Raw genomic sequence first — 19,527 nt, 5'->3', positions numbered from 1 at the left:
AAGGGGAGAATAAAGATTTCTAGCCATGGAAAGGCATAGAATCCGAAAAGTAGAGAAGACTAAGAAGAAAAAGAGGTTTAACCATGAAACTATGGAAGAAGATGTTGTTGTTTACCTTGGTTTTGATCTTGAGAGAAGTAAGAACACTTCAAGGGATTCAAAATCTGGAAATTTTGCAGAGGATTGAGAGGATTTTCGTGAGTTTAGAGAGAAGGAAGAAGAGAGTGAAGTGAGAGAGTGAAGTGGAAGAGGTGGAGTAAGGGTTTAGGCTTGATGATTGTGTTTTGGGGAAGAGAGAGGGCATGGGGAGAGGTGATGGCCGGTTTTTGCATGCCTTTTGGCCTCCTCTCTCCTAAATTTTAAACTTTATAAACTTCCCTCCCATATTTTATATAAAAACATTCATTTTTATAAAATGTTTATTAAGCAATTTGATTTATTTAAAAATCTTGTTTTCAACAAATAATTTATGATTAATACTTGTAATTTATATTTCTAGTTCATTGGTATAATCCATAATTTGATTAATATAATTTGATACTAGGAAGTTTATAGCCAAATTTTATAAAGTTTTTAAGCTTTATATTTTATAACTTTGGATTTTTGGCTCTTTAGGGTTTTTGGAACATTGTTTGGTATTCAACAACATGTTGAAGTATAATTAGAGTGTTTTAATTTATTTTTAGAGTTTTATACCCTATTTCAATTATAACAAAGTTTGAAGCTTATTCTAATTATAGTATTGGCATTTCCTATTGTAGCTAAGCAACTTACTAGAATTGTAAGTATCAAGTATATTAGTCCTAGACCTTAGTTGGATCCTAGTTTATGCAAGATTTTTGACCTAATTTATACTACTAGGTCATGGCATGTTGTGCATGAATGGTTATTATAAAGATGCATGAGTCCAAGAATGACCTGAATTGACAGTTGTCACAGTATCCCCCACTTAAAAAGAATTTCGTCCCGAAATTCATTCTATATCATCGCTTGTCATCGCATGGGAATAGTTGCGGATACTTTTCCTTTATGTAATCCTCGCGCTCCCAGGTGTACTCCGGCCCGCGTTTTGAGTTCCATCGAACTTTCACAATCGGGATCTTACTCCGCTTAAGTTGTTTTACCTCCCTGTCAAGGATTTCTATCGGTTCCTCAACGAAGCTCAGCTTATCATTGATCTTAATTTCCTCCAGGGGTACTATTAATGTTTCGTCGGCTAGACATTTCTTAAGGTTGGAGACGTGGAATGTGTCGTGAATGGCGCTTAACTCTTGGGGCAATTGGAGTTTATACGCTACCGGACCAATCCTTTCAAGGATTTCAAAGGGTCCAACATATCTCGGGCTTAGTTTTCCTTTCTTACCAAAACGCACAAGCCCTTTCCAAGGCGACACTTTTAAAAGTACCTTGTCTCCTACTTGGAATTCTAATGGTTTTCGACGATTATCCGCATAACTTTTCTGACGATCTCTAGCAGCTTTAAGCTTATCTTTGATGATAGTAATCTTGTCAGATGTTTCCTGGATAAGTTCGACTCTAGTCAACTGTCTGTCACCGATTTCTGTCCAGCATAAGGGCGAACGACACTTGCGTCCATACAATGCTTCATATGGAGCACATTGGATACTCGTGTGGTAACTGTTATTGTAGGAAAACTCAATTAGGGGCAAATGAGTATCCCAATTTCCTTTGAACTCAATGACACACGCTCGTAGCATGTCTTCCAATGTTTGTATTGTTCTCTCTGTTTGCCCATCTGTCTGAGGGTGGTAAGCTGTGCTCAAATCTATCTTGGTTCCTAGTGCCCTCTGTAACATCCACCAAAATCGAGATGTAAAACGACTATCTCTATCAGAAATGATAGATAGGGGTACACCATGCAGAGAAACAATTTTGTCGATGTAGATTTGGGCCAATTTTTCCATCTTGAAATCTTCTCGAATAGGGAGAAAGTGAGCGGATTTCGTCAGTCGATCCACTATGACCCAAATTGAGTCGTGACCTCTAGCAGTTCTAGGGAGTTTGGTAACGAAATCCATAGATATTTGCTCCCATTTCCATTGGGGAATTTCAGGTTGTTAACCCTTGGAATCCAGACCCTGTCTTTAAAATAACGAACTCCATCAGGTTTGGTTTCAAATCTTTCTTCCAAACCATGTAAAGTTTCGCCTGGAAGATTTTCCTTGCATAACGCTTTCTCCTGGGCATTAATGATTTGAGATTTCAAGCTTGTCTGAATTACCATTCCCAAAGCTCTCACACGGGAAGGTTTCACTCTTACTTTCCTACTAAGAGCGTCGGCTACTACGTTAGCCTTTCCTGGGTGGTATCGTATCTCACAATCATAATCACTAAACAACTCTACCCATCTTCTCTGCCGCATGTTTAACATTTTCTGATCCAGGATATGCTGAAGGCTTTTGTGATCGGTATAAATGGTGCATTTGGTTCCGTACAAATAATGCCTCCATATCTTAAGGGCGAAAACTATTGCTCCTAGTTCTAGATCATGGGTGGTATAATTCTTCTCGTGCGGTTTGAGTTGTCTGGAAGCATATGCAATGACCCTATCTTTTTGCATTAGCACACATCCTAATCCTTGATGAGACGCATCACAATACACCACAAAGTTCTCTGATCCTTCTGGTAAAGCCAGAATTGGTGCATTGCACAGCTTGTTTTTCAGGATTTGAAACGCCTCTTCGTGTTTCTCTTCCCAGAGAAATTTTCTATCCTTTTGGGTCAAAGATGTTAATGGTTGAGCAATCCTAGAGAAATTCTCAATGAAGCGTCTGTAGTACCCAGCTAATCCTAGGAATTGTCGTATTTCTGTCGGGGTTTTGGGGGCCTCCCATTTCTTGATTGCCTCTATCTTAGCTGGATCTACATGGATTCCTCTTTCACCGATCACATGACCAAGAAAATGTACTTCCCGAATCCAAAATTCACACTTAGTGAACTTGGCATACAATTTTTGTTCCTTCAACAGCTCCAACACTAGCTTTAGATGTCTATTGTGATCTTCTTTGGTCCGCGAGTAAACAAGTATGTCATCGATAAAGACAATTATAAACCTGTCTAGGTATGGTCTACAGACCCTATTCATCAAATCCATGAATACAGCGGGTGCGTTCGTTAGTCCAAAAGGCATGACTAAGAATTCATAATGTCCATAACGGGTTCTAAACGCTGTCTTGTGAATGTCCTCTTCGTGAATTCTTAGCTGATGATACCCTGACCGAAGGTCGATTTTTGAGAAGTAGGAAGCGCCCTGCAACTGATCGAACAAGTCATCTATTCTAGGGAGGGGATATCGATTCTTGATTGTCAACTTGTTCAATTCTCTGTAATCAATGCACATTCGGAACGAACCATCTTTCTTTTTGACGAATAACACTGGGGCTCCCCAAGGTGAAGAACTTGGTCGAATAAACCCTTTGTCTAGAAGTTCTTGAAGTTGTCCGGATAGTTCTTGCATCTCGGATGGTGCAAGGCGATATGGTGCTTTTGCTACCGGTGCCGCTCCGGGAACTAAGTCTATCCGAAATTCGACCTGTCTATAAGGGGGTAGACCGGGCAATTCCTCCGGAAATACTTCGGGATAGTTTTGAACCACTGGAATCTCCTTGAGTTGCTTAGCTTCAGGTTCTCTTTCTAGCACATGGGCCATGCATGCAATACAATTCTTCTTCAGGTACTTGTGAACCTTCACGCTTGATACTATGTTTAAACTTCTTCCTGGCTTCTCACCGTGTATGATAAGGGTTTCTCCATTAGGGAGAGGCACTCTGATGACTTTCTCATAACAACCAATGTCTGCTCTATTTTTGGATAACCAATCCATCCCTACTATCACATCAAAACTACCTAGCTCTATAGGAATTAGGTCAATGCTAAAGAGTTTATCAGCTAAATTCAGAGTACAACCAGGAATTATATCACTAGCCCTAATTTCATACCCATCAGCAAGTTCAATAGCATAAGCATTCCTCATCTTTACCGATTTCAAGCCAATTAACGGTCTAAATGCTAAAGAAACAAAACTCCTATCTGCTCCCGCATCGAATATTACTGATGCAAAATGGTTGTTCAGGAGGAACGTACCTGTTATCACTTCAGGGTCCTGACAAGCTTCTTCTGCACCAATCACAAAGGCTACACCTCTTGGCTGTCCAACTTGATTTCCTTGAAAGTTTTGCCTGGCTTGGCCTTGTCCATTGTTACCAGGTCCATTGTTCAGTTTAGGACATGCTCTACGGAGATGATCATTACTCCCGCACTCGTAACATGTCCTTTTTCCCTCCTTATTCACCTTACAATACTTCGAGTAATGGCCTGTTTGCTTACAGTTTTGGCACACCGGGCAAGCTCCCCTGTGATGGAAGTTACACTTATTGCACTTCGGAAGCGGCCCTGAGTACTGCTTTTGCTCCTGCACTTCTTGTCCTTGAGTTTTCACTGGTTCTTGCTCCTGGGCTCTTAACATAAATTTTCTTGAGACTTTCTACTTCCTCCCTGACTTGCCTCCATACTTCTTCTCTCCCTGATCTGCTGGCTTCCTCTTGCTACTAGAGCTTTCCTTTGTCAATGCTCCCATCCTTATCACATCACAATCAGGAACAGCCCACCAAACACATAATATGCTGTCATCGCATGACCTGCCTCTCGTCTAGCAGCACTAGCAGTGTCAGCAGTCTCCATCGAATGCTGATACAGGATTTCCATTCCTGCCAAGACTTCATCCAAAACTTCTCGATGCCCAGCTGTCACAGCGAGACTGTGACGTTGGCCCGCTGCTATCGACTGCAATCTCCAGGACTCCTCCGGGGTCATACCTGGCTGTCTGACAGGTATCCCTATAACTTGCTGAGGTGAGGGTGCTCTCGGTCCTGCATCGCTGGGTTCTGCTCCGCTAGGTCCTGCCGTGCCATTACCTGCTGTGCTGGCGGGTATCCTTCCTGGAATGGGAACACTCTTCCTCGCTGTCCTCCGAATGCGAAGTCCATAGAGCGGTGGCTGTGGCAACACCGATGTCGGTGATGCCTCGCGTCGTTGACTCGGGGCGTTGTCATTGCTGATCTCCACCGAGTTCCCAGTATCTTCCGTATCCTCTGATGGGTCTTCTTCTATCGAGGCGGGGGGATTACGTCGAGGGATAACAGTGACGTAGCCGGATTCATCGGCTGAGGCGGTAGCGCGGGAAGATGACGATCTTGACATAGTGGACTGTGACATAGTTTCAATGAGATATGAAATAAATGACAATGCATGCCTATAATATGCAATGCTTACACACACCAAAATTAACCTTTTGAAATTTTTAAATAAGGTTTTCTCAAATATTTTTGTTGAACATATTCCCATTATAATTAGCTCAAGCTTTGTATAAATCTTTTCTTAATTAAACATAGGTGATCAGGCTATGTTTAATCAAGGTCCAATAATACAACTCCCAACCTAATTATACTTGTAATATGTTTGATGTAAAAGGAATTTCTTTGTAAGTTTTAGTTATAGGTTGTGTTTTCTTAAAGAAAAACCGATGTTCTCTATAACTTTAGCTCTGATACCACTTCTGTCACACCCCGCTAAAGCGGAAACGCAAGGTATGACAGCGATAACGGTTTCATTGCAAAAGATAAAGATACATCACCATAGCAGTATTTAAAAGTTTACAACCCATAGCTTCAAAAGAACAAAATACAAGTTTTTCAAAATAACATTGTTCAAAATATAGCTTCATAATAGCTTCAACACGATGCAGCATGCTCTATGATGATGAATCTTTACATCCACTTACTAATTATTTCCTGAAAAAGCATGTAAAACGAGCGTCAACTATGAAAATAGTTGGTGAGTATCACAAGTTTATAAAATCGAGCGTACAATAAGGCTTTTCGTAAATACAAGTACATTGCTTCAATGATAAACAAGTTGATTGCTATTAATGAATACAAGTTTATTGCTATAACGAGAAACGAGTTTGTATGTGTATGAGCAAACAATGAGTCTCAACCAAACCTATGACTGAAGCCCTATCGAGATCTATGCTTATCGTTCCATAGATGAATATGGTATCATGCACTCCAGCGATTCGGGCGAGTGAGGAGTTGTCAATTCCTAATAGCGCTATCCATAACGACCATTGGCTCAAAGAGTTAATGGTTAGAGATAAGGGAAGGGCCTTTGTACGATAAGTTCTCATGTTCCGTGTTGCATAGACATACATAAAGAAACATAGCAATACAATAGCAATCATGTTTGATACAATTCAATTTAAGTACAACATGCAAACAATAGTTTTTCTGGACATGCTTTTCCACCCCAAAACATAAAAAAACGAAAATAGGGGAGTGCGTGAATACTCACGATGTTTTGTGTAGACACAAGCGGTACTTCGGGATGCACCAACGTCTTACTACCGGGATCCTACGACACCAAACACACGCACTAGTGAGTTTCCATGTCGATATCTAATGCTAATATACTAAACTCTACATATAGGGAAATGCCAATTTATGTTTTAGTATTGGATTTATATCATTTTGTTACACTTTTTCTGATGTATTGAAATTTTACAAGTCGTGCGATTAATTACAACCTTGGAAGGTTAATTTTCCAAATTTTAAGTCTCAATAACAACATAAATTCACAAAAAATAGCATTCGAGGGATAAAAATTCTCAAACTTTTTATTTAACTGTTAATACACAATACTAAGCTGGGAAAATTATAAAAATGGATTTCCAAGCTGTTTAATTATATTTTATAATTTTTGAGCATTTATTTCAATAAAAATTGAAATAAATAGTAAACAGTTTCCAAAATTACCCAAACTTTTTATTTAATTGTTATTATACATAAATAGGCTGGGAAAAATATAAAATATATTTTTCAGTGGTTATTTGTATTTTTCCTTGTTTTATTCCTTTAAATAGTCATTAATTAAAGAAATATTATTAAACAGTTAAAATAAATTACCATAAATTTTTGTAACATCATTTACAGTATAAATATCTTGGGAAAAATATCAAAAGTGGTTTTCATAATGTATAAACTGGTTTTGGGTATTTATGTATATTTAAGTGAATTTTAGTGCAATTAACTTTAGAAAATAAGGGAAAAATAGTTTACAGTGGAGAAAAATATTCAAAATTTTTATGTAACCTCCTACTATATAATATGATATCCTGGCAAATTTTCATGAATTTTGGATAATCAGAACTATTTTTCCCATTTTTAAGCCATTATAATTACCAAAAATTGGGAAAAATAGCTAGACATGATGAAAAATCTTGAAATTATTTTCTTGAGTCACCCATCACAAGTAAGGTATGCGAAAATTGTTAGATAAAATTTTCACATCCTAAAAAGTGGTTTTGTAATTTATCATGTCCTAAATAAAAGAAAATTAGAAATCATATGAAACAGTAACAAAAATTGCTGAAATTTGGTGAGGGGTCATTATTCCCCATAAGTATCATCCATGAATTTATTTAGGATTTATTGACCTCTGGAAGTATTTTATATGATTTATGCCCTTGGTTTTAGCAATAATTCTAATAAATCAAATAAATAACAAAAGCTCTTGAAATTTTCCAGATTATCTCATGCATGCAAGGGCTTTCAAAAGTAAAAATGTTAAGAATGTATTCAGAAGAGAAATGAGGGTAATGATTCCAAACAATTTAAGAAAAGTTGCATGCAATAATGCATGAAGTGTAGATGTGGCTGAGGTTCATGAATTTTTGTAGCCCGTTCAGTGAGGTTTTAAGCCACGAAATTTCAACCATAACTCACTAGATATGTTAAGTTTCTAAGGTATTTTTCCTAAGATTTATGGTTGGGTTTAAGACCATTGTTTAAGCAAGATAAAAATAGTGATCACAGAAAAAGAGCTGTATGCGCAACCTTTTTGTAAAATCTGCCAAAAATCGGATATTTAATATTTTACAGTAAGACCAGTTGGGTTTGAAAGTTAACTCGTGGAACTAACCAATACAAAAAGAATATCATGATTTGGTTAAAAAATGACTGAGTTATGACTGTTCAAAGTCGAACAAAATAATCTGGCAGATTGCATGTTTGCTTGTGTGCATTTTTAGGGTATTTCAATAAGAACATCATGCATGTCCTTGGTAAGGCCCGATTTCTAACACATGCATGGAATGAATGAGCATCCAAGATGTACTAGAAATGGTTTAATGCTTTCGTTCATGCATGAACACACAAGAAATGGAGAAGAACATGAAATATTATGTTTTGATGTCACATGATCATATGTGCTTCTTTTCCACTCCTTGCATGGGTTTGATCCCGGATTTTCACCATCTTTAACACATGCATTGTGTTATGGTGAGAATCTACAAACCACAAGGGGAGAATAAAGATTTCTAGCCATGGAAAGGCATAGAATCCGAAAAGTAGAGAAGACTAAGAAGAAAAAGAGGTTTAACCATGAAACTATGGAAGAAGATGTTGTTGTTTACCTTGGTTTTGATCTTGAGAGAAGTAAGAACACTTCAAGGGATTCAAAATCTGGAAATTTTGCAGAGGATTGAGAGGATTTTCGTGAGTTTAGAGAGAAGGAAGAAGAGAGTGAAGTGAGAGAGTGAAGTGGAAGAGGTGGAGTAAGGGTTTAGGCTTGATGATTGTGTTTTGGGGAAGAGAGAGGGCATGGGGAGAGGTGATGGCCGGTTTTTGCATGCCTTTTGGCCTCCTCTCTCCTAAATTTTAAACTTTATAAACTTCCCTCCCATATTTTATATAAAAACATTCATTTTTATAAAATGTTTATTAAGCAATTTGATTTATTTAAAAATCTTGTTTTCAACAAATAATTTATGATTAATACTTGTAATTTATATTTCTAGTTCATTGGTATAATCCATAATTTGATTAATATAATTTGATACTAGGAAGTTTATAGCCAAATTTTATAAAGTTTTTAAGCTTTATATTTTATAACTTTGGATTTTTGGCTCTTTAGGGTTTTTGGAACATTGTTTGGTATTCAACAACATGTTGAAGTATAATTAGAGTGTTTTAATTTATTTTTAGAGTTTTATACCCTATTTCAATTATAACAAAGTTTGAAGCTTATTCTAATTATAGTATTGGCATTTCCTATTGTAGCTAAGCAACTTACTAGAATTGTAAGTATCAAGTATATTAGTCCTAGACCTTAGTTGGATCCTAGTTTATGCAAGATTTTTGACCTAATTTATACTACTAGGTCATGGCATGTTGTGCATGAATGGTTATTATAAAGATGCATGAGTCCAAGAATGACCTGAATTGACAGTTGTCACAGTATCCCCCACTTAAAAAGAATTTCGTCCCGAAATTCATTCTATATCATCGCTTGTCATCGCATGGGAATAGTTGCGGATACTTTTCCTTTATGTAATCCTCGCGCTCCCAGGTGTACTCCGGCCCGCGTTTTGAGTTCCATCGAACTTTCACAATCGGGATCTTACTCCGCTTAAGTTGTTTTACCTCCCTGTCAAGGATTTCTATCGGTTCCTCAACGAAGCTCAGCTTATCATTGATCTTAATTTCCTCCAGGGGTACTATTAATGTTTCGTCGGCTAGACATTTCTTAAGGTTGGAGACGTGGAATGTGTCGTGAATGGCGCTTAACTCTTGGGGCAATTGGAGTTTATACGCTACCGGACCAATCCTTTCAAGGATTTCAAAGGGTCCAACATATCTCGGGCTTAGTTTTCCTTTCTTACCAAAACGCACAAGCCCTTTCCAAGGCGACACTTTTAAAAGTACCTTGTCTCCTACTTGGAATTCTAATGGTTTTCGACGATTATCCGCATAACTTTTCTGACGATCTCTAGCAGCTTTAAGCTTATCTTTGATGATAGTAATCTTGTCAGATGTTTCCTGGATAAGTTCGACTCTAGTCAACTGTCTGTCACCGATTTCTGTCCAGCATAAGGGCGAACGACACTTGCGTCCATACAATGCTTCATATGGAGCACATTGGATACTCGTGTGGTAACTGTTATTGTAGGAAAACTCAATTAGGGGCAAATGAGTATCCCAATTTCCTTTGAACTCAATGACACACGCTCGTAGCATGTCTTCCAATGTTTGTATTGTTCTCTCTGTTTGCCCATCTGTCTGAGGGTGGTAAGCTGTGCTCAAATCTATCTTGGTTCCTAGTGCCCTCTGTAACATCCACCAAAATCGAGATGTAAAACGACTATCTCTATCAGAAATGATAGATAGGGGTACACCATGCAGAGAAACAATTTTGTCGATGTAGATTTGGGCCAATTTTTCCATCTTGAAATCTTCTCGAATAGGGAGAAAGTGAGCGGATTTCGTCAGTCGATCCACTATGACCCAAATTGAGTCGTGACCTCTAGCAGTTCTAGGGAGTTTGGTAACGAAATCCATAGATATTTGCTCCCATTTCCATTGGGGAATTTCAGGTTGTTAACCCTTGGAATCCAGACCCTGTCTTTAAAATAACGAACTCCATCAGGTTTGGTTTCAAATCTTTCTTCCAAACCATGTAAAGTTTCGCCTGGAAGATTTTCCTTGCATAACGCTTTCTCCTGGGCATTAATGATTTGAGATTTCAAGCTTGTCTGAATTACCATTCCCAAAGCTCTCACACGGGAAGGTTTCACTCTTACTTTCCTACTAAGAGCGTCGGCTACTACGTTAGCCTTTCCTGGGTGGTATCGTATCTCACAATCATAATCACTAAACAACTCTACCCATCTTCTCTGCCGCATGTTTAACATTTTCTGATCCAGGATATGCTGAAGGCTTTTGTGATCGGTATAAATGGTGCATTTGGTTCCGTACAAATAATGCCTCCATATCTTAAGGGCGAAAACTATTGCTCCTAGTTCTAGATCATGGGTGGTATAATTCTTCTCGTGCGGTTTGAGTTGTCTGGAAGCATATGCAATGACCCTATCTTTTTGCATTAGCACACATCCTAATCCTTGATGAGACGCATCACAATACACCACAAAGTTCTCTGATCCTTCTGGTAAAGCCAGAATTGGTGCATTGCACAGCTTGTTTTTCAGGATTTGAAACGCCTCTTCGTGTTTCTCTTCCCAGAGAAATTTTCTATCCTTTTGGGTCAAAGATGTTAATGGTTGAGCAATCCTAGAGAAATTCTCAATGAAGCGTCTGTAGTACCCAGCTAATCCTAGGAATTGTCGTATTTCTGTCGGGGTTTTGGGGGCCTCCCATTTCTTGATTGCCTCTATCTTAGCTGGATCTACATGGATTCCTCTTTCACCGATCACATGACCAAGAAAATGTACTTCCCGAATCCAAAATTCACACTTAGTGAACTTGGCATACAATTTTTGTTCCTTCAACAGCTCCAACACTAGCTTTAGATGTCTATTGTGATCTTCTTTGGTCCGCGAGTAAACAAGTATGTCATCGATAAAGACAATTATAAACCTGTCTAGGTATGGTCTACAGACCCTATTCATCAAATCCATGAATACAGCGGGTGCGTTCGTTAGTCCAAAAGGCATGACTAAGAATTCATAATGTCCATAACGGGTTCTAAACGCTGTCTTGTGAATGTCCTCTTCGTGAATTCTTAGCTGATGATACCCTGACCGAAGGTCGATTTTTGAGAAGTAGGAAGCGCCCTGCAACTGATCGAACAAGTCATCTATTCTAGGGAGGGGATATCGATTCTTGATTGTCAACTTGTTCAATTCTCTGTAATCAATGCACATTCGGAACGAACCATCTTTCTTTTTGACGAATAACACTGGGGCTCCCCAAGGTGAAGAACTTGGTCGAATAAACCCTTTGTCTAGAAGTTCTTGAAGTTGTCCGGATAGTTCTTGCATCTCGGATGGTGCAAGGCGATATGGTGCTTTTGCTACCGGTGCCGCTCCGGGAACTAAGTCTATCCGAAATTCGACCTGTCTATAAGGGGGTAGACCGGGCAATTCCTCCGGAAATACTTCGGGATAGTTTTGAACCACTGGAATCTCCTTGAGTTGCTTAGCTTCAGGTTCTCTTTCTAGCACATGGGCCATGCATGCAATACAATTCTTCTTCAGGTACTTGTGAACCTTCACGCTTGATACTATGTTTAAACTTCTTCCTGGCTTCTCACCGTGTATGATAAGGGTTTCTCCATTAGGGAGAGGCACTCTGATGACTTTCTCATAACAACCAATGTCTGCTCTATTTTTGGATAACCAATCCATCCCTACTATCACATCAAAACTACCTAGCTCTATAGGAATTAGGTCAATGCTAAAGAGTTTATCAGCTAAATTCAGAGTACAACCAGGAATTATATCACTAGCCCTAATTTCATACCCATCAGCAAGTTCAATAGCATAAGCATTCCTCATCTTTACCGATTTCAAGCCAATTAACGGTCTAAATGCTAAAGAAACAAAACTCCTATCTGCTCCCGCATCGAATATTACTGATGCAAAATGGTTGTTCAGGAGGAACGTACCTGTTATCACTTCAGGGTCCTGACAAGCTTCTTCTGCACCAATCACAAAGGCTACACCTCTTGGCTGTCCAACTTGATTTCCTTGAAAGTTTTGCCTGGCTTGGCCTTGTCCATTGTTACCAGGTCCATTGTTCAGTTTAGGACATGCTCTACGGAGATGATCATTACTCCCGCACTCGTAACATGTCCTTTTTCCCTCCTTATTCACCTTACAATACTTCGAGTAATGGCCTGTTTGCTTACAGTTTTGGCACACCGGGCAAGCTCCCCTGTGATGGAAGTTACACTTATTGCACTTCGGAAGCGGCCCTGAGTACTGCTTTTGCTCCTGCACTTCTTGTCCTTGAGTTTTCACTGGTTCTTGCTCCTGGGCTCTTAACATAAATTTTCTTGAGACTTTCTACTTCCTCCCTGACTTGCCTCCATACTTCTTCTCTCCCTGATCTGCTGGCTTCCTCTTGCTACTAGAGCTTTCCTTTGTCAATGCTCCCATCCTTATCACATCACAATCAGGAACAGCCCACCAAACACATAATATGCTGTCATCGCATGACCTGCCTCTCGTCTAGCAGCACTAGCAGTGTCAGCAGTCTCCATCGAATGCTGATACAGGATTTCCATTCCTGCCAAGACTTCATCCAAAACTTCTCGATGCCCAGCTGTCACAGCGAGACTGTGACGTTGGCCCGCTGCTATCGACTGCAATCTCCAGGACTCCTCCGGGGTCATACCTGGCTGTCTGACAGGTATCCCTATAACTTGCTGAGGTGAGGGTGCTCTCGGTCCTGCATCGCTGGGTTCTGCTCCGCTAGGTCCTGCCGTGCCATTACCTGCTGTGCTGGCGGGTATCCTTCCTGGAATGGGAACACTCTTCCTCGCTGTCCTCCGAATGCGAAGTCCATAGAGCGGTGGCTGTGGCAACACCGATGTCGGTGATGCCTCGCGTCGTTGACTCGGGGCGTTGTCATTGCTGATCTCCACCGAGTTCCCAGTATCTTCCGTATCCTCTGATGGGTCTTCTTCTATCGAGGCGGGGGGATTACGTCGAGGGATAACAGTGACGTAGCCGGATTCATCGGCTGAGGCGGTAGCGCGGGAAGATGACGATCTTGACATAGTGGACTGTGACATAGTTTCAATGAGATATGAAATAAATGACAATGCATGCCTATAATATGCAATGCTTACACACACCAAAATTAACCTTTTGAAATTTTTAAATAAGGTTTTCTCAAATATTTTTGTTGAACATATTCCCATTATAATTAGCTCAAGCTTTGTATAAATCTTTTCTTAATTAAACATAGGTGATCAGGCTATGTTTAATCAAGGTCCAATAATACAACTCCCAACCTAATTATACTTGTAATATGTTTGATGTAAAAGGAATTTCTTTGTAAGTTTTAGTTATAGGTTGTGTTTTCTTAAAGAAAAACCGATGTTCTCTATAACTTTAGCTCTGATACCACTTCTGTCACACCCCGCTAAAGCGGAAACGCAAGGTATGACAGCGATAACGGTTTCATTGCAAAAGATAAAGATACATCACCATAGCAGTATTTAAAAGTTTACAACCCATAGCTTCAAAAGAACAAAATACAAGTTTTTCAAAATAACATTGTTCAAAATATAGCTTCATAATAGCTTCAACACGATGCAGCATGCTCTATGATGATGAATCTTTACATCCACTTACTAATTATTTCCTGAAAAAGCATGTAAAACGAGCGTCAACTATGAAAATAGTTGGTGAGTATCACAAGTTTATAAAATCGAGCGTACAATAAGGCTTTTCGTAAATACAAGTACATTGCTTCAATGATAAACAAGTTGATTGCTATTAATGAATACAAGTTTATTGCTATAACGAGAAACGAGTTTGTATGTGTATGAGCAAACAATGAGTCTCAACCAAACCTATGACTGAAGCCCTATCGAGATCTATGCTTATCGTTCCATAGATGAATATGGTATCATGCACTCCAGCGATTCGGGCGAGTGAGGAGTTGTCAATTCCTAATAGCGCTATCCATAACGACCATTGGCTCAAAGAGTTAATGGTTAGAGATAAGGGAAGGGCCTTTGTACGATAAGTTCTCATGTTCCGTGTTGCATAGACATACATAAAGAAACATAGCAATACAATAGCAATCATGTTTGATACAATTCAATTTAAGTACAACATGCAAACAATAGTTTTTCTGGACATGCTTTTCCACCCCAAAACATAAAAAAACGAAAATAGGGGAGTGCGTGAATACTCACGATGTTTTGTGTAGACACAAGCGGTACTTCGGGATGCACCAACGTCTTACTACCGGGATCCTACGACACCAAACACACGCACTAGTGAGTTTCCATGTCGATATCTAATGCTAATATACTAAACTCTACATATAGGGAAATGCCAATTTATGTTTTAGTATTGGATTTATATCATTTTGTTACACTTTTTCTGATGTATTGAAATTTTACAAGTCGTGCGATTAATTACAACCTTGGAAGGTTAATTTTCCAAATTTTAAGTCTCAATAACAACATAAATTCACGAAAAATAGCATTCGAGGGATAAAAATTCTCAAACTTTTTATTTAACTGTTAATACACAATACTAAGCTGGGAAAATTATAAAAATGGATTTCCAAGCTGTTTAATTATATTTTATAATTTTTGAGCATTTATTTCAATAAAAATTGAAATAAATAGTAAACAGTTTCCAAAATTACCCAAACTTTTTATTTAATTGTTATTATACATAAATAGGCTGGGAAAAATATAAAATATATTTTTCAGTGGTTATTTGTATTTTTCCTTGTTTTATTCCTTTAAATAGTCATTAATTAAAGAAATATTATTAAACAGTTAAAATAAATTACCATAAATTTTTGTAACATCATTTACAGTATAAATATCTTGGGAAAAATATCAAAAGTGGTTTTCATAATGTATAAACTGGTTTTGGGTATTTATGTATATTTAAGTGAATTTTAGTGCAATTAACTTTAGAAAATAAGGGAAAAATAGTTTACAGTGGAGAAAAATATTCAAAATTTTTATGTAACCTCCTACTATATAATATGATATCCTGGCAAATTTTCATGAATTTTGGATAATCAGAACTATTTTTCCCATTTTTAAGCCATTATAATTACCAAAAATTGGGAAAAATAGCTAGACATGATGAAAAATCTTGAAATTATTTTCTTGAGTCACCCATCACAAGTAAGGTATGCGAAAATTGTTAGATAAAATTTTCACATCCTAAAAAGTGGTTTTGTAATTTATCATGTCCTAAATAAAAGAAAATTAGAAATCATATGAAACAGTAACAAAAATTGCTGAAATTTGGTGAGGGGTCATTATTCCCCATAAGTATCATCCATGAATTTATTTAGGATTTATTGACCTCTGGAAGTATTTTATATGATTTATGCCCTTGGTTTTAGCAATAATTCTAATAAATCAAATAAATAACAAAAGCTCTTGAAATTTTCCAGATTATCTCATGCATGCAAGGGCTTTCAAAAGTAAAAATGTTAAGAATGTATTCAGAAGAGAAATGAGGGTAATGATTCCAAACAATTTAAGAAAAGTTGCATGCAATAATGCATGAAGTGTAGATGTGGCTGAGGTTCATGAATTTTTGTAGCCCGTTCAGTGAGGTTTTAAGCCACGAAATTTCAACCATAACTCACTAGATATGTTAAGTTTCTAAGGTATTTTTCCTAAGATTTATGGTTGGGTTTAAGACCATTGTTTAAGCAAGATAAAAATAGTGATCACAGAAAAAGAGCTGTATGCGCAACCTTTTTGTAAAATCTGCCAAAAATCGGATATTTAATATTTTACAGTAAGACCAGTTGGGTTTGAAAGTTAACTCGTGGAACTAACCAATACAAAAAGAATATCATGATTTGGTTAAAAAATGACTGAGTTATGACTGTTCAAAGTCGAACAAAATAATCTGGCAGATTGCATGTTTGCTTGTGTGCATTTTTAGGGTATTTCAATAAGAACATCATGCATGTCCTTGGTAAGGCCCGATTTCTAACACATGCATGGAATGAATGAGCATCCAAGATGTACTAGAAATGGTTTAATGCTTTCGTTCATGCATGAACACACAAGAAATGGAGAAGAACATGAAATATTATGTTTTGATGTCACATGATCATATGTGCTTCTTTTCCACTCCTTGCATGGGTTTGATCCCGGATTTTCACCATCTTTAACACATGCATTGTGTTATGGTGAGAATCTACAAACCACAAGGGGAGAATAAAGATTTCTAGCCATGGAAAGGCATAGAATCCGAAAAGTAGAGAAGACTAAGAAGAAAAAGAGGTTTAACCATGAAACTATGGAAGAAGATGTTGTTGTTTACCTTGGTTTTGATCTTGAGAGAAGTAAGAACACTTCAAGGGATTCAAAATCTGGAAATTTTGCAGAGGATTGAGAGGATTTTCGTGAGTTTAGAGAGAAGGAAGAAGAGAGTGAAGTGAGAGAGTGAAGTGGAAGAGGTGGAGTAAGGGTTTAGGCTTGATGATTGTGTTTTGGGGAAGAGAGAGGGCATGGGGAGAGGTGATGGCCGGTTTTTGCATGCCTTTTGGCCTCCTCTCTCCTAAATTTTAAACTTTATAAACTTCCCTCCCATATTTTATATAAAAACATTCATTTTTATAAAATGTTTATTAAGCAATTTGATTTATTTAAAAATCTTGTTTTCAACAAATAATTTATGATTAATACTTGTAATTTATATTTCTAGTTCATTGGTATAATCCATAATTTGATTAATATAATTTGATACTAGGAAGTTTATAGCCAAATTTTATAAAGTTTTTAAGCTTTATATTTTATAACTTTGGATTTTTGGCTCTTTAGGGTTTTTGGAACATTGTTTGGTATTCAACAACATGTTGAAGTATAATTAGAGTGTTTTAATTTATTTTTAGAGTTTTATACCCTATTTCAATTATAACAAAGTTTGAAGCTTATTCTAATTATAGTATTGGCATTTCCTATTGTAGCTAAGCAACTTACTAGAATTGTAAGTATCAAGTATATTAGTCCTAGACCTTAGTTGGATCCTAGTTTATGCAAGATTTTTGACCTAATTTATACTACTAGGTCATGGCATGTTGTGCATGAATGGTTATTATAAAGATGCATGAGTCCAAGAATGACCTGAATTGACAGTTGTCACAGTTTTGGCCGTAAACTCCCTAAAGGGGGGTGTTCCTTTGATGTCCCAACTCATTTCCCAAGTCCCTTGTATCATTCATGTCCCTAAACGCCACCCGGGTCCTTCCAAACACTTGTATCGGAATGTTATCGCGACTTGAAGCATTTGTCCCTATCCAACAATCAATCTAAGTCCTAATTAGATACAAATGTGTATCTTTACATGATAATTAGGAACCTCGTGTGTTTACAAGTTCCAGATCAACTCTTAGCATCCAAACCGTCTCGTATCTCGTCTGGTGAGTTCATACCCCTACGACTTTTTCACTGTTTTCAATGTTTTCAGGGGGGAATACAAGCAAACTATAACTGTTTTCCAATCACAACATTGATGTGTTTCAAACAATATCTGACAAACCTATAAACTCTTTTACTGCTTATGTATTATGCTGAGCATAAGGAATGACTATTCGATTTCAACTAAATGGATTTTAGTTAAGGAAACAATCAAACTAATCAGATTATTATGGGAATAATTTGGGGGTCTTTACTATTCTTTCTATCGTATACTGATGTCTATATCAAGTTATTAGATAAACTATGTCTGATTTAGTTTATCTCCGTATCATTTTAATGTATTGTCAAATAATTTCATGTATGTATCTATACTTTACTATACTATGTTTCATAATCTTCTGTATATCGATATCTTACAAGAACCCTGTGAATAGTTTAGTACTAGTTTGTGAGATAGTCACTACCCTTTATGGATGATCAGTAAATCCTCCCCGGAAGTGTAACCAGAGTCTCCTGGAGGGAGAGCGCGGAATTTGTGAATAGATCTATTCGGGACTGACAATCCCACACCTTAACTGCTAGCTACAGTTAGGCGGGCACACCTAGGGTGACAAATTTCTGGATATCGTTCGACGTTTGACAAACGTCAAGGAGGTCACGTTGTCGTATTAGTATGGTTACCCGACTCACAATATGTATTAATACCAGCTTATTCACAGTTTGGGTTCAGAAACTATATCTCGTTCGGGATAGTGATCCCATGGTTTTGCATCTATATTTTATATCTCTTTCGGGATTGTGATCCCATGATATTGTTTCTAGATCTCTTTCGGGATAGTGATCCCATGGTTTTATGCTTATAACTTGTACGAGATGTCTTTCCCCATGGTCTTTAACTATATCTTATACGGGATAGTGATCCCATGGTTTTCTAAATCTATATCTTATACGGGATAATGATCCCAAGATTTTGTATCTATATCTTATACGGGATAGTGATCCCATGGTTTTCTAAATCCATGTCTTTCCCCATGGTCTTTAACTATATCTTATACGGGATAGTGATCCCATGGTTTTCTAAATCTATATCTTATACGGGATAATGATCCCAAGGTTTTGTATCTATATCTTATACGGAATAGTGATCCCATGGTTTTCCAAATCTGTATCTTATTCGGGATAGTGATCCCATGGTTTCAATCTACATTTACATATATACATCAACTTATCTCGTGTTTAGTCCGGGATGATAGTCCCATGATCTTAAACCTGCACTTTCAGATGTGTCAAACTATCTTATATGTCTTTCGGGATAGTAATTCCAAGATTTTCATTATATAGTTTTGTGTGTTAAACTATACTTTGTGATATACAACCGATCTTATAATTAGGAAAATATGGGATTTTCCTGGGATAAAATACAATACATAACCGAATTGGTAACAAATGATAACTTAACCAATTTCACATAAGAAAATATGGGATTTTCTTGGATAACAACTTTTTCGGAAACTAAAGGAAGCCGATACATTTTCATAAACCAAAACCGCTTATGAACTCACCAGCTTT

This window comes from Lactuca saligna, chromosome 3 (genome assembly GCF_052625555.1).
Source record: "Lactuca saligna cultivar CGN05327 chromosome 3, ASM5262555v1, whole genome shotgun sequence".
In the NCBI taxonomy this organism is placed as follows: Eukaryota; Viridiplantae; Streptophyta; class Magnoliopsida; order Asterales; family Asteraceae; genus Lactuca; species Lactuca saligna.
This window is presented reverse-complemented; position numbering follows the sequence as displayed.